The sequence below is a fragment of the Primulina tabacum genome, chromosome 14, assembly GCF_025594145.1.
Source record: "Primulina tabacum isolate GXHZ01 chromosome 14, ASM2559414v2, whole genome shotgun sequence".
In the NCBI taxonomy this organism is placed as follows: domain Eukaryota; kingdom Viridiplantae; phylum Streptophyta; class Magnoliopsida; order Lamiales; family Gesneriaceae; genus Primulina; species Primulina tabacum.
This window is the reverse complement of record NC_134563.1, coordinates 1,076,037-1,092,587: the sequence shown is the minus strand read 5'-3', so window position 1 is coordinate 1,092,587 and position 16,551 is coordinate 1,076,037.

Here is a 16,551-nt window from a genome sequence, read left to right as displayed (position 1 = left end):
CCACGTCGCTCCTGAATCCATAATCCATGTGTCACAGAATTTGTGCCTGCCTTCTGCAACTGTCACTGCTTCGCTGAATAATATTTCACCACTGCCTGAAGTACTGGCCACAGTTCCTTGAGACCTTTTATCGATACTCGTACACTCTCTCTTGAAGTGCCCTTTACCGCCATATTTAAAGCAGTAAATATTTTTCTTCTTACTTCTCGACTTTGATCTACCTCGCCTTTGGCTCCCACTGGAGTCACGGTCCATGAATCTTCCTCTTATCATCGGCAAAGCCTCTGCCTGCTTCGAAATTACCAACATGTCTTTCTTATTCTTGCGCCGGCTTTTTTCTCCGAGAACCGCAGTCAAGACATCGTCGAATTTTAGAAAGCCCATAAGAATATTGTTGGTTATGTTGATGATAAGTTGATCATATGAATCTGGTAGACTTTGAAGTAGAAGCTCCGCACCCCTATTTTATGCCCCATGGAAGTGAGTTGGGCAAATAGAATATTTAGTGTGTTGATATGGTCGGTCATCGATGAAGATTCTGCCATCCGAAGAGTATAAAGCATTCTCTTTAGGAAAATCATGTTGTGTAGCGACTTGACCTCGTACATCTTTGTCAGAGTATCCCAGATAACTTTGGCTGTTTTTATCTCAGAGATACTTGACAAAACTTCGTCAGCTATAGCCAAGTGTAAATTGGCAACATCGTTATCATTCATCTCGTTCCACTTTCCATCATCCGCAATCTCCACCGGTCTATCGCCAATAGCCGCCAAGCAATTCTCCTTGACCGTGTGAAAACGCGTTTTATACGCGCTTCCGTCTTCTGAATTATTCAATCAAACAGCCCACGTTTCTTTTGCCAATTCAATTCAATAGAGTCTGCCACTTTGGCCCTACCACCTATTGCCGACATGAGTGAGTTAGCAGATGCGTTGGCTTGAAGATATCGAAATGGGTGGTTGTGTCGGAAAGAACCAAAAAAAAGGTTTCCTCTGCCACCGGCGCTTCCGGTGAAACCAACGAGTCGTGTCCTTATTAGAGTCACATGTCCTCTTTTCAACCTGCACTTGTCTATTCTGACTAATTTTTAAATTAACTTAATTGGTCATAAAATTTAAAATCGCGACCAATAATATAGCAAATATGACATTAAAATGGGAAATATGAAGTGTGATATTAAATTGGATAGAAATATCGGCAGGCACCCTCATTTTTTTAAGGCAAAAACTTGTGTGAGACTGTCTCACGGATCGTATTTTGTGAGACAGATATCTTATTCGGCCATCCATGAAAAATTATTACTTTTTTATGATAAAAGTGTTACTTTTGATTGCGAATATCGGTATGGTTGACCTGTCTCACATATAAAGATTCATGAAACCGTCTCACAAAAGACCTACTCTTTTTATAATTTCAAATAAACTTGTTATTTATAAGATTTCAAAGTAGATCTTTTATTTTTTTCGTAGAAAAAATAGATTATTTATTTATGCCAATTATTTATTAAAAAGCATACAATATAGTTAATGTTTCACAAAATGATGCTTCCATGCATGAAATCAACGAGCCCTGTGAGTTGTGACTCTCTAAGGATGCATCCAAAACCTTGCATGGAAAGAGTTAGAAAATATAATCGCCTCGTTCATTGTTTGTGGTCTGCCATTGTTTTAAGAAATCCATCGTTTCAAACAATTAAATCTGCAGGCTTGCTTTTCTTATTCCAAACCATTTCATTCCTATTCTGCCAGATACTTCAAGCTGTTGGAAATTTTAATAAAATTTAGAGGTTGAATAAAAAATTATGTCTCATGAATGTGGGAGTGTCTTTTGGCTCTCCACATTCTTGAGTTAATTGAAGAGTTTTGGCTCTTCATATTCTTGAGTTAATGAGAAAATCAATTGAGTTAATTAATCTTGCATGACTCTTGGTATGCATTTTGGAGCTTATAAATAGTGTGTTCATTTCCTCATTTCATACACATGAAAATTTTATCTTCTTCAAGCACTCTCATGCATTACATATTGTTATCTTTCCATTTGGCCTCCGTTAAATCTCGATGATAAAGTAAAGGTACGTTTTCAGTTCGCCGTAGTAGTGTCTCGTGCTAAGTCACTGCTGGTTATTCTTTTGTATCCTAGGAAACAGACGTCCGCTGAAACCTCGAAGTACATACCGGAGAGGGCGAATCTGTTTTAAGGAAACTGTACACGCTACAGGCCTCGGTTTAGTTTTGCTTTCTTTTACACAATAGTCATACTGTGAACATCACACTTTTTTTGGTTATTGCTTTATCTCTACAAGTTCGTTTCTACGCTACTATTGTTTTAGCAATTTTTCTAACAAACTTAAAACAGATTACTCATTACGTGGTTTGTTTCAGATATGACTACTGAAACCAGCGTGCAAAAGGAAACTGGTTATGTTGTCCCTACTGTGGCACAAGTTGTCTCTCATGTTACCCCACGTGCTGCTGTGGTTGCGGTCCCAGCCAGTCATGGCGAAAAACCTGAAAAGTTCACTGGTGTGGACTTCAAAAGGTGGCAGCAGAAGATGTTGTTCTACTTGACGATGCTGAACCTGGCCAGATTCCTGTCTGAGGATGCTCCTAAACTCGAGGAGGGTGAGGGAGATGTTGAATCTGTTAGTGCTGTGGAGGCATGGAATCATTCCGATTTCTTATGCCGAAACTATGTACTAAACGGATGGGCCGATTCGCTCTACAACGTGTTTTGCGAAAAGAAAACGACTAAAGAGTTGTGGGAATCCCTTGACAGAAAGTACAAAATCGAGGATGCCGGGGCCAAGAAGTTTCTTGTTGGCCGCTTTCTGGACTTTAATATGGTGGATTCAAAGCCGGTTATCAGTCAAGTTCAAGAACTCCAAGTGATTCTTCACGAGATTCACGGTGAGGGGATGACTTTGAGCGAATCATTCCAAGTGGTTGCTATTGTTGAAAAGCTACCACCAGCCTGGAAGGATTTCGAAATCTATTTAAAATACAAACGAAAGGAGATGAATGTTGAAGAACTCATTGTTCGACTTCGTATTGAGGAAGACAACAAGAGTTCTGAAAGACGATTGTTTTCTCCAGTTGCTGCCAAGGCAAATGTTGTCGAGCATGGTCAAAGCTCGAAAAGGAGAAATTTTCTCCTTCCAAAAAAAATAAAAATAAATAGTGAACCACTTGATCTAATTCACGGTGATATATGTGATTTAAAAGGTGTGCAAACACGTGGTGAAAATAAATACTTCATTACTTTTGTTGACGATAGCACAAAGTTTTGTTATGTGTATCTTCTTAAAAGTAAGGATGAAGCAATTGAAAATTTTGTCCACTACAAAAGTGAAGTTGAAAACCAACTTAACAAGAAAATTAAGGTGCTAAGAATTGATCGTGGAGGTGAATATGAATCACCATTTGCTGAGTTTTGTGCTCAACACGGTATCAAACATGAAAAAACTGCACCTTATTCTCATTAGCAAAATGGCATTGCAGAGAGAAAGAATCGCACCTTGAAAGAAATGATGAATGCGTTGTTATCAAGTTCTGGTTTACCACAGAACATGTGGGGAGAAGCTGTTCTAATAGAAAATTACCTTTTAAATAAGGTGCCCCGAAAGAAGAAAGATAAAAGTCCATACGATTCATGGGAAGGTAGAAGTCCTTCCTACCAATACTTGCGAGTGTGGGGGTGTCTTGCTAAGGTAACAGTACCCATTCCAAAGAAAGTAAAGATAGGACCCAAAACTGTTGATTGCATTTTCATTGGATATGCTCAAAACAGTACCGCGTATCGTTTTCTTGTACATGAATCTCAAATACCTGATATTCACAAGAATACGATAATGGATTCAAGAAATGCTTCGTTCTTTGAACACATGTTTCCATACAAATCTAAGGAAGAACCAAGTTCATCCAAAAGATTGTACGAGACAATTGATAAAGAACAAGAGCTTGATCAAGATATTGAACCTAGACGTAGTAAGAGAGCTAGGACTGAGAAATCCTTTAGTCCGGATTTCATCACTTTCATGATGGAAAGTGAACCTCAAAGCTTCAATGAAGCAATCAGTTCATCTGATGGACCTATATGGAAAGAGGCTATTAATTCCGAAATGGAATACATTTTACAAAACCATACATTGGGAATTAGTAAATCTTCCTCCGAGAAGCAAACCACTAGGATGTAAATGGGTTTTCAAAAGGAAAATGAAATCAGATGGAACCATAGATAAGTATAAAGCCAGATTGATAATTAAAGGTTACCATCAACGTGAAGGGCTTGATTACTTTGACACATATTCTCCTGTATCGAGAATAACCTTTATTCGTGTGATACTTGCGATTGCCGCCTTGCGGAATCTGGAAGTACACCAAATGGACGTAAAGACAGCTTTTCTAAATGGAGATTTAGAAGAGAAAATTTACATGGAACAACCTGAAGGATTTTCTGCGACTGGGCAAGAAAACAAGGTTTGTAAACTGGTGAAGTCTCTGTATGACTTAAAACAAGCGCCAAAGGAATGTGGATTTAAATTCAGTGAATGTGACAAATGTGTATACATAAAAACCACTGAAAATGGATATGTCATTTTATGTCTTTACGTAGATGACATACTTATCATTGGTAGTAATGATAAGATGATCAAATCCACCAAGAAGTTATTGAACTCAAGATTTGACATGAAAGATTTGGGCTTAGCTGATGTAATCCTTGGAATTAAAATTCATAGAACATCAGAAGGGCTAGTTCTAAGTCAGTCACATTATGTTGACAAAATATTTGAGAAATTCAATAAGGATGACTCTGCATTGGCTAGAACCTCGATAGATATCAGTCAGCATCTATCAAAGAATCGAGGTGAGAGTATGTCTCAATTAGAATATTCTCGATTCATTGGAAGTCTGATGTACTTAATGAGTTGTACAAGACCAGACATAGCTTATGCAGTAAGTAAATTGAGTAGATTTACGAGTATCCATGAATTGAACACTGGAAAGCAATTATCAGATTGCTAAGATACTTAAGGTACACTCGTAATCATGGGCTGTACTATACCAGATATCCTGCTGTTATTGAAGGATGCAGCGATGCAAATTGGATATCTGATATGAAAGACTCAAAATATGCAAGTGGATTTGTATTCACTTTAGCAGGTGCATCAATTGCGTGAAATCTTCTAAACAAACTGTAATAGCCAGATCCACGATGGAATCTGAGTTTATAGCTCTTGATAAGTGTGCTGAAGAGGCTGAATGGCTGCGTCACTTCTTAGAAGATGTTCCAGGATGGGAAAAATCAGTGCCGGCTATATGCATACATTGCGATAGCCAATCTGCAATTGGAAGGACACAAAATAAAATGTATAATGGTAAGTCTAGGCATATACGTCGTAGACACAATACCATTAGACAACTACTCTCAACTGGAGTTATCTCTGTTGACTATGTAAAGTCAAATGATAATATAGCGGATCCGCTAACCAAGGGATTACACAGAGAGTTAGTTGCGAAAATGTCAAGGAGAATGTGGCTCAAGCCTATAGAATAAATTGGTGTGAAGGAAAACCCAACCTACGCTGACTGGAGATCCCAAGAACTAGGTTCAATAGGACAACCTAATCGCACTGATTTGATATATCACTGTGGGGGTTATTCCTAGTCCATTCCTATTATGAAACAGTGAATGTTGAGGATAAGCTTACGACTTTTAATGATTCTGATAAGAAGCAATATAGAATCACCTATGTGAGAGAGAAGTGGGGCCGCTTCGAAGGAATTGTAAGGCTCAATTCTAGACCATCTCGCTAGGACCAGGCATGTGTTCATGCCCAAAACGAACACAACCATGAGAACTGAATAGTATCAGGGAGAGTCTTGTGTGAAGTATATCATAATTTACATAAACGGCAGATCAGTTCAAGGACATCATGTCTACTGGTCAGCTAGTAAAGCAAATATATTCCATAAAGGAAGGTTCAAAGGGTAACACCTACCTATCCTATGCATGATTCAACTGTAGAACTTTGTCACCAAGATTCGTATCAATTTTCATTCATGTGGGAGATTGTTGAAAATTTTAATAAAATTTAGAGGTTGAATAAAAAATTATGTCTCATGAATGTGGGAGTGTCTTTTGGCTCTACACATTCTTGAGTTAATTGAAGAGTTTTGGCTCTTCATATTCTTGAGTTAATGAGAAGATTAATTGAGTTAATTAATCTTGCATGACTCTTGGTGTGCATTTTGAGGCTTACAAATAGTGTGTTCATTTTCTCATTTCATACACATGAAAATTTTATCTCCTTCAAGCACTCTCTTGCATTACATATTGTTATCTTTCCATTTGGCCTCCATTAAATCTCGGTGATAAAGTAAATGTACGTTTTCAGTTCGCCGTAATAGTGTCTCGTGCTAAGTCACTACTGGTTGTTCCGTTGTATCCTGGGAAACAGACGTCCGCTGAAACCTCGAAACACATATCGGAGAGGGCGAATCTGTTTTAAGGAAACTGTACACGCTATAGGCCTCAGGTTTGGTTTTGCTTTCTTTTACACAATAGTCATACTGTGAACATCACACTTTTCTTGGTTATTGCTTTATCTCTACGTACAAGTTCGTTTCTACGTTACTGTTGTTTTAGCAATTTTTCTAACACAAGCCACCATGGACGCAACTTCCCTACCATTTGGTCTTCGTTGTGAAATGATATAGATGATATCAAAAAAACATATATTGAGTTTGGTCTGGTGAGTTCAATACTTCTTCGAGTTCAGCTCTTCGAACGACGTACTGTTCAACTCGAATCTGCACGGACGGACAAAAGTTAGAGGACATCGAAAGGGTAACCGGAAGTGTTTTGGGCATTATCTTTTCGATATATACTTAAGTCAGTACTGAGACCAAAAACTTAAGTGCGATAGAAAAATAGAGCTAGTGAAAACAATGAGTGAATGTATAAACCCTTGGAAAGTACCTAATATTTATAGAGTTAAGATGAGCTAAATATCTTGTAGGATAAAAACTCTTACTAAGACAAGTCGGTGACAAACCATATTCATAGCAAGATTTGTACCGATCAATCTTTATCTTTAGCATATTATGAATTTTAAATGTATCACGATATCGTGAGAAAATTTTCTTTACAATGAGGTTTGACCAGGTATTTTGCATAGATAAAGCTGTGTATTTACCGTCATAATTATTTGATTGAGCTCCGCTTGCACGATCATGCTCCGAGCTCCGTTGCTCGGGCATTTTCATCTTGTGTCCTTTTTCCTGAGCAGAGAACAAATCGGCTCTCGTATAAGATCTTGAGTCCTTACCCTGTGGTCTAAATATATATGTTGAATATGGGATTATCAACTTCTGTAAATGGACTCGGATCTTGATCGGTTCGGATTGTATCCTGGTCGGGTCGGACGTATGGGGTATCCTTTGGTCTTCGTTGTGAAATGATATCATACATTCAAAATGGATTAGAAGAAATTTGAATGTTAAAAGAAACGTAATTTATAAACAATAAAATCTATAAATTCTCCGATCCCTAAAACAAATTAAAGAAGGAATTTGAATTCTAAAGAACACAGAAAGAAGAAAAGGGTCGAATTTATTATTTTTTCTCAGGGAGAGGTGTAGTTTACAACATTTAAAACTGCGATTTTGCTTTTTATTAAAGTTAAAAAGTAATATTAATAAAGACAATAAATTTGAATTAAATAATTGATCGTCTCTTTACCATTGAATATTATACAATATATATATATATATATATATATATATATTAATAATTATTTTATTTTAAAAAGTTTAAAAAAAGTCAAAGAAATCAGGGTGCTCTCTCCGCTAGAAGTTTATGGATGCTCTTTACAATCCGAGAATTGCATGACGAAGTATTTCAAACTTAAATCTTCAATTTGCAAGAAATAATTTTTAGGGTTTTCATTAGTTTCAATTCAATCCTTCTCAAATTAATTGTTATTTTCATTGAAAGTGCATTTAATAAATTTTTATGGATGGCTTCGGCAAATTAAACTCACGGAACTTGTAAGACGTAATGAAAATTAAAGAAGAAAATCACTTGGTCATAGCTAGCAATGGATATTAATCTAAAAAAGAAAACGCAAAAAACAAGGGAAAAGAGAAATTAATAATGGATAAAAACATGGTAAAGGAAGAGGTAACGAGGTCACATTACATATCCAATTGTCCATAATTATTTTATATATATATATATATATATATATGTGGTTCATATCTTTTTTCATCAGTTGATTCCATATGCAACAATAATTTTGGATCATTGGATGTAATATCGGGTACTGCCCTTTTGGTAACATGAACCAGAAGAGAGAGATGAGTCGTTGACGATTGAGTTCAACTCACCCTTAGAGCATTGCCCTAAATGTATATCCCACATTCCATATTTTTTGTGGACCTAAGAATAAATAAAGATCGTTGGATGTAACCTTAAGATAATACCCTATATGAGGTTCATATATTTTTTCAAAGGACTATAGGCAACAATAATTAATATCTGATATTACCCTTATGAAAGCATGAATCGGAAGGGAAAGATGGGTCGTTGACGGTTGAGTTCAACCTTCTCTCAGGGCCAGTGGCGGAGCCAAAAATATGGTACTGACCGAGCTAGAATTTTAAACTCTAGAATCTTGTAATATTTTAAATTGATTTACCCGAGCTAATATCATATTATTTCAAAATTATACAAAATTTACATATAATTTTTTAAAAAAAATTGGGCCACCCTAGCAAAAGCCCCTGTATCATTGCATGTACCTCCGCCTCTGCTCAGGTCATTTCCTTAAATGTATATCCAAAAATTCATATTTTTTTTGGACCTAAGAGTGAACAAGGACAATAGCATACTTATATGCATCATGGCCAAGGAACAAATGAGTTTTGTGGACCATGAAGAAATTTTTACAGTGTAAATTATCAACTTTGTCCTTAATTTATATATATTTCAAACGAATCTTAAAAAATAGGTGATGATGTTTTTCTAAACTAAATTACTACGATAAGGGAAAAAATAGGAAAACATAATACATATGTCTAATGTTTATAAAAAAGAGTCCAATTCTAAGTGAACGTCTGCTAGATAGGTTTATGTAATGATTAAAATTAAACATAATACATATTTATTTTAAAATAATAAAATTTGTATTTAATCGTATCGTGCATCGCATTAGAATTCTAAAAAGTTAAAAATAAATATATGGTAATTTGGAGTAGAAATTATAAATGTATTAAAATATAATTTATATTATTTAAAATAAAAATAATATTTCATGTCAAGTCATCTATTAGATAAATTTTATACAATAATAAATAGTAAAATATATTTATTATATTATACAAAATATGAAAGTGTAGGGATTGATAAAGTTTTCATTATGAATTGTCAATTTGTTTTTTATTGTATATATTTTAAAAAAAGGCTGACAAATTGACCTAGATGACTCTTTAAAAATAAAAAAACTACATTATTAAGATATGACAAAAATTATAAAATATCATATCTTTTTTTAGAGATAATGAGAGACATCTGAACATATTTGTTAAAATAATAATATATATTTGAATATTTGTACAACTATTTTAGAATTTTCACTTTGAAAATTAATTATTGAAAATATGCTATATATATTTTGAATAAGTCTACATATTCAAGAAGTTTATCAAGAAAAAAGAACTATTAGTTAATATATAAATGATATTTTGATAATAATGCCTGAGTAATTATCCCAATTATTTGGCCTCTCACAATTTTATTCAAATAATAAGATATAAATTATGGAACAAAACATCTTTGATAAGTTTGGAGAGTGAAGTTTTAAATTTGGAACATATTATGCTGTAAGATACAAAAGATATTGAAAGAAATTATTGTGAATTGTGATATAGATGACCACAATATATATTATGCCAATTATTTAACTTTTTATTCATTTTAGATAAAAAAAAAAAAGTGTGTTAACGGAGAAAACAAATAACATTTTTTTAAAGATTTCAAGTGAAACAAATTTGAAAATAGTGATTGATAAATGCGATTTTTGCACTTATATTATGATAACAATTAACAGGAATTATGTTAGTTTTGAATCTCTGTTATGCTTCTTTCTGTTTGTTATGTCGTTTGCAGGAATTAAAGCAACGATCAGTTGTTGTAATATTTTAAGGGCTAAAAGAGGACAAGAACATAGAAAATAAGAGCACGAAGTGAAGGAGGAGAAAATTTATGGTCTTGGGCAGAAAAGCAAGCACACCCGTGCTTATTGTCGGAAAAATCATGAAGACGAGTAGAAAGTATAGCTCAACTGCTCTGCCTTTCAAGCGCACCCGCACTACCCATAATGCACATGCGCTAGGCCGATTTCGACAAAAATATAAAAGATGAAAGCACAACGCATCTTAGACAGTTAGGAATAATAAAGAACCTATTAAACTTCGATACATTGTTACTTCGACATCTATTACCCATTCGTATTTATCAAGCTTAACTGATAAACTCATATGGATTGCTATATCAGAGCAAGTTTCTATTCCGAATCTTTTCAGCAACTCTTTACAGCATATGACTTGGTTAATAAACATCCTCGATTCTAGCTGAAAGAAGCTCATTGACACGATTTGAACACATAAATTGCTGAAGTAAATAACAATTTGGTTGTCAAATGAAAGCTAAAAAAAAGGTAAATAAAATGTAAATATAAAGATTTGTTTCTGGATGTCGGAAATTTGAATAACTCATACGCCATCCCTTCTTCTTTGCTTAAGTCTTTTTACTAAAAGACTTTGACAATTACAACAGTTTGCAAATGCCCACTTTAACAGGACTTAACAATGTCTAACTAAAACCCTTAGTATATTCACAAACTTAAACAAAATGATTAGTAAGAATTTTATTGTCAATTACAATTATTTCTCAACAAAATATTAATCACAAATTTTTTTTAAATGATCATATATAATAAGATATGTGGTGAATTTTTGCTCGATCAATTAGGCTCTCAAAAATTTTGATAATACTTGATGATTCAAAAAGTTGGGAAAGCTTGAAAGTTCATCCAACCGATCTATTTATAGGCTTCGATTCCAATGGTCGATATTTTTGAATATGATAGTTGTTCTCAAATCGAGAGGTCGTTGTGTCATTCATTGTTCTTTCTGACATATAGTATACTTTAGGTAGTGCATATGAACTCTGACATTCTAATGGACTGATAAAACTGTTATACGATATTATTTGATCTATTGGTTGGACTCATATTCTTAAAGAATGATTTAGAAAGCTTAAGAGAATGTCCATTACAAAGCCTGACAGATTCAGTTAAGTAGGGTCATCATTTTTCCTTCAACTAGTGACCCTTGAATCAGCTATCTTCCAACAATTATTCTTGACATCAGTTAGTATTAATAAGATCAGTTTTACTTTGACAATCAGTTTAGTTCGGGATACATTAACTCATGAATAATCAATTTTTTTAATTCAATTCGGCTTGATTTTTAATAAATATTATTTAATCAGTTTCCTTATTTTGAATATCCAAAATTTAAATTATACAACAAAATCCATACAGAGTTATCCACTTGGAGGGGCTTCCACTAGTGACGATAGTGACAATCCACGGTTCGGGGTCAACATGAGCTTGTCCCGACCATGCATGACCTCCATCGAGTCGGCCGCCTTAGTTGTTTCAGGCATTAGTATGGAGACTGCTTCACTATTCGGTGGGAGTACTCCAGATGAAGAACATGTAGTTTTTGCGAGAAGGGCGGGAGTTCCGGTGGCTGCATAATTGAATGCTCTGCTTAGCGTAGGACTAGGATCCATTCAACTGTTTCACCATCGAAGCAGTGACCAAGTTCCCGCGTCAGTTGAAATATCCTATGTCGGCAAACGTAGTTGGTTATTTTAGTCAACAAAAGTAGGCAAAGAAATGTACAGAAAATGCATTTATTGACACATGCATTTATTTGATGGTAGCATTCAACAATAGTTGGCTAGAATTTGACAAAACGAGCTGCAACAGAATTTGAAGACGGAAGGCACGCTTTTTATGCGTTTTCTCTCCCCTCATTCTGAAATGCATTGAGTGTTTTCTAGAGCTCCCTCTACTCATTCTGAAATCATCCATTCTTCGAGTTTTCTCTCATCGTATAGCATTTGAGTGCTTAGTTCTATAACATTTGTGATGTGTTTTGTTCTCCTGTATTAAGAGAGCGTGTATTCTCTTTGGAAACACAGTGAGTGGTTGTACACCGTAAAATATTATAATATAATTATTTTCATTTTGTCCATGGTTTTTACCTTAATAATTTTTAGGAGTTTTACACGTAAATCTCAGTATCTAATTTATTATTTATTTTCATGTTAATTATCTCAGATTGTCGCACGTTAGACCAACATCCTATATGCGCAAATCATGGGTATACAAAAACATCTACTATGGTTATCAACTTTCTTACGGATGTTTTTGATTTTGCTTTATGATTTTTGATATTGTAAAAAGTCACTGAACGCTGTGTGAGATACTACTATTTTCACAAACACTATATTTATAACCAGAAAAGGTGGGTCCATCTTCCTCTTTGTTGTGACATATGTCTAATATTGTTGAAACCAGAAAATGCATGCATGTTTAAGAGAGGAACAAAAATATCAAATATTAGAAGGTAAAATGATTTACTTGTCTAATTTTGGAGATTTGGTTTATTAAATTTTCAAAATTTGATTTTGGTATACTAAATTTAAATTTTAGGTTATTTTGATCCAATTGTTGATTTGACATTGAAAAAGCAAGCAATTTTCAATGTCATGTCAGTATTTTTTGGTGTATATCATAATTTTTTGGTGCTTTATTTTTTTGTGACACGTAAACATTCAACAAAAAAATATGGCTCACAACTAAAAAACTTAAAAACTAGTGCACAAAAACCAAAAATTTGAAAATTTAGTAGACAACAACCCAAGATATGCAATTTAATAGACCAAAAAAAGTTATTTTCACATGTTAAAATATTCTGCTAAAATAATTCTTAGATTATGTTCAACTCCAAATATTGATATGAGATCTCTAGCACTACATTGATTAAGTACTTAATCATATGTTTCATATTATCAAGAACTGACATAGAAAAAAATAAAAAAGAAAAACAAAATATTAATGAAATTAAAATCGTGGGACTAGTGAAAATTTTGATTGAGCTTTTTAACCAATTTACCATTAGCAGTTGCTTTTAGCCAATAATTAGTTTTTCTATTTTGAATGAATTTTTCCAAAAAAAATTCACATTTTCAAAAGAGGACAAGTTAACTCAATAAGTTGTCCCTAATTCATAGGGATATTGAAATAGTTAAATAATTACGAATTATTTTTGGGTATACTCTAAGTTTATATAATATATGTTGGTGAATATAGAGAAAACAGTATGCAATAGAGAATAAAGAAGTAGTGTAGGGAAAAACTCGGGTTTGAGACGTATTAGAAATACTTTCTTTTAAGGTTTTATTTGCTCTCACTTCTCAAAGTTTGCTGATGAGTTTTGGTAGCAAATTACCCCCAAGATACAACAAACCCTTCAATACAATAATCTAGCAAGCATATTGTATTGGAGAACATATATTTATAGATAGACAAGAATTGCAATGGAGAGTTGTGTCTTTCCATGAATGAATGTGTCCATTAACAATGCAATTTTTAGTAAATAATTGATATAGATGCTTTTGGAATCAATGATACAACCAAGAGACACAATGATTACAACCCAAAAGTTGTGAGAGTTGATTTGACACTTTTATGCTTTAATGTTGCTTCAATTACAATCTCTTACAATCCCCCACTAGATTGTAATATTTTCTCCATATTAATTCTGATAGATTCACACATACAAGAAGGAATCTCTCGATTTTAACCTTCAATTAGTGAATTACTTCAAAGTATTTTGCAAGTTGATAGTGAGCATTTGCTTTAAACTTCGTCTCATGAGAAAATACCGGAAATACACCACATATGAACTATCTCAGATTTCAAATATGTTCAAAACATTTAGCACTACTGATGGCATTGTGCTCGATCTTGGATTCATGAACATTTACAATACTAAACCACTCTCTTGTTAGAAACGACACCATTTCTTATGTTCATAGGTGAAGTTTCAAATTATGTCTTAATTGAACTTCATTAAGAATACCATGTACTCAACCTCAACCACATAACTATTTACACCAAGCATCCTAGAAGGGACTAATAAATTTCTCGGTGTCAATCGATCACATAACAGTGACTTGTTCTTACCCATTTAACTATGGAATAGCGGTATAACTATTACATAGTCGGGTTACCATCACCGGTGATTCTTTCAAAAGGTTTCAATCTCATTCCATTAGATGTTTCCTTGACTAAGTCTCTCGAAAGACCTTTTGTCAAGGGATATGCTAGATTCTTATTGGTCCTAACATAAACCACATTGATAACACCATCTGTTATCAATTGTTTCACATATTCATGTCTCGAGCTAATATTTCTAGACTTTCCGTTATAGACTTTGTTATAAGCTCTAGACAATGTAGCTTCACTATCACAATATAAAGAAATAGATGGCATCGGTTGTGGCCAAAAACTCAATATCGTATGACAGATTTCTCAGCCATTCTGGTTCTTTTCCTGCAGCAGCTAGTGCCATAAACTCACTTTCCATTGTTGAGTGAGTTATACATGTTTGTTTCTTGGAAGCCTAAGATACCGCACCTCCTGAAATTATAAAAATCCAGCCAGTTGTGGATTTATTTTCGCCAACATTATTTATCCAACTGGCATCCGTGTATCCTTCTGGTACCGTATGATAATCATTATAATGCAAACTCAAATTTATAGTTCTTTTAAGATAACCAATTATTCTACCAATTGCATTACAATGGTCAAGACTTGGGTTACTCGTGAATCTTGACATTTTGCATGCTGGAAATGCTATGTCTGGCCTCGTACAATGTGTAGCGTACGTCAAGCTACCAATCACACTAGCATATTCTAGTTGTGCTACTGCTCGGCCTGAATTCTCTAGTAATTTCATACTAGTATCATACGGGGTATTAGCTTCTTTAAATTTTAAATGATTGAATTTAAGAAGCATCTTCTCAACATAATGAGATTGACATAACGAGTAACCCCCACTATTTTTTTTCACTTTTATACCTAAGATAGTATCTATCTCACCAAGATTTTTCATTTTGAATTGTGAAATCAAATACTTCTTAGTATCTTTTACCCCTTGCATATTAGTTCCAAAGATAAGCAAGTCATCAACATATAAACATAAACTAACTTCAAAATCACATGTAAATTTTGAATATATGCATTTATCGGCATTATTGTGTCTAAAACCATGAGATAAAATAATGGAATCAAATTTCTCATGCTGTTTTGGAGCTTGTTTTAATCCATAAAGCGACTTGACTAACTTGCAAAACTTCTTTTCATTTCCTGGTAATATAAACCCTTCAGGTTGCTCCATATATATTTTTTCATTTAAATTATCATTTAGAAAGGCTGTATTCACATCCATTTGATGTATATGCAACTTATAAATAGAAGCTATGACAAACAATACTCTTATGGATGTTAATATAGCTACATGAGCATATGTATTGAAATAGTCTATACCACGTATTTTTTTAAAACCCTTAGCTACCAATCTAGCCTTGAAGGTTTGTATAGACCCGTCAGAATTGTACTTTCTCTTAAATACCCATTTATTGCTTATTGGTTTAGATCCCAAAGAAAGGTCAACCAAAATCCAAGTTTGTTTAGACATTATTGAATCCATTTCATCATTTATTGTCTCTCTCCAAAAGGAGGCATCTCTTGATGATATGACTTCAGTAAGTGTCTTTGGATCTTCTTCGATATTAAGCAATGAAGGAAGTTTATTAAGTACATTATTTCTATCTCATTCAACAAAAAAAGTTAAAGCTTGAGATGAAATAAATTCTGACCCTAGATTCCTTCTTTCTTTTCACGTTAACTTCTCCTTGGTTCGAAAGATGTCATAGACTCTTTCCTTTTATTGTGAGTAGATGTACCATGAGTATTTTCATATGGTTGATGATTAATAAATTCCAAGCCATCGGTAGAATGAAAGCTGGATTTAATTTCTATAAATTCAACATCCATTGATTCCACAATTACATTAGAATCAAGGTTCAACAATCTATATGCTCTGTAATTTTCAACATAGCCCACAAACACATTTTTAATTCCTCTTGCACCTAACTTTGATGATCTAGCCTCATGTATTTTATAAAAGGCCAAACAACCCCATACACGTAAATACATCAAGTTTGGTTTTCTTCCTTTCCATATTTCATAAGGAGAAACATGTGTTTTTATAGAAGTAATTCTATCGTGAACATGACATGCAGTAAGTAAGGCCTCTCCCCATAAATTCTTTGGCAAGTTAGCATTAAGAAGCATGAAATTAATCATATCCGTATAAATTCTATTTTTCTTTCGGTCAAACCATTTTG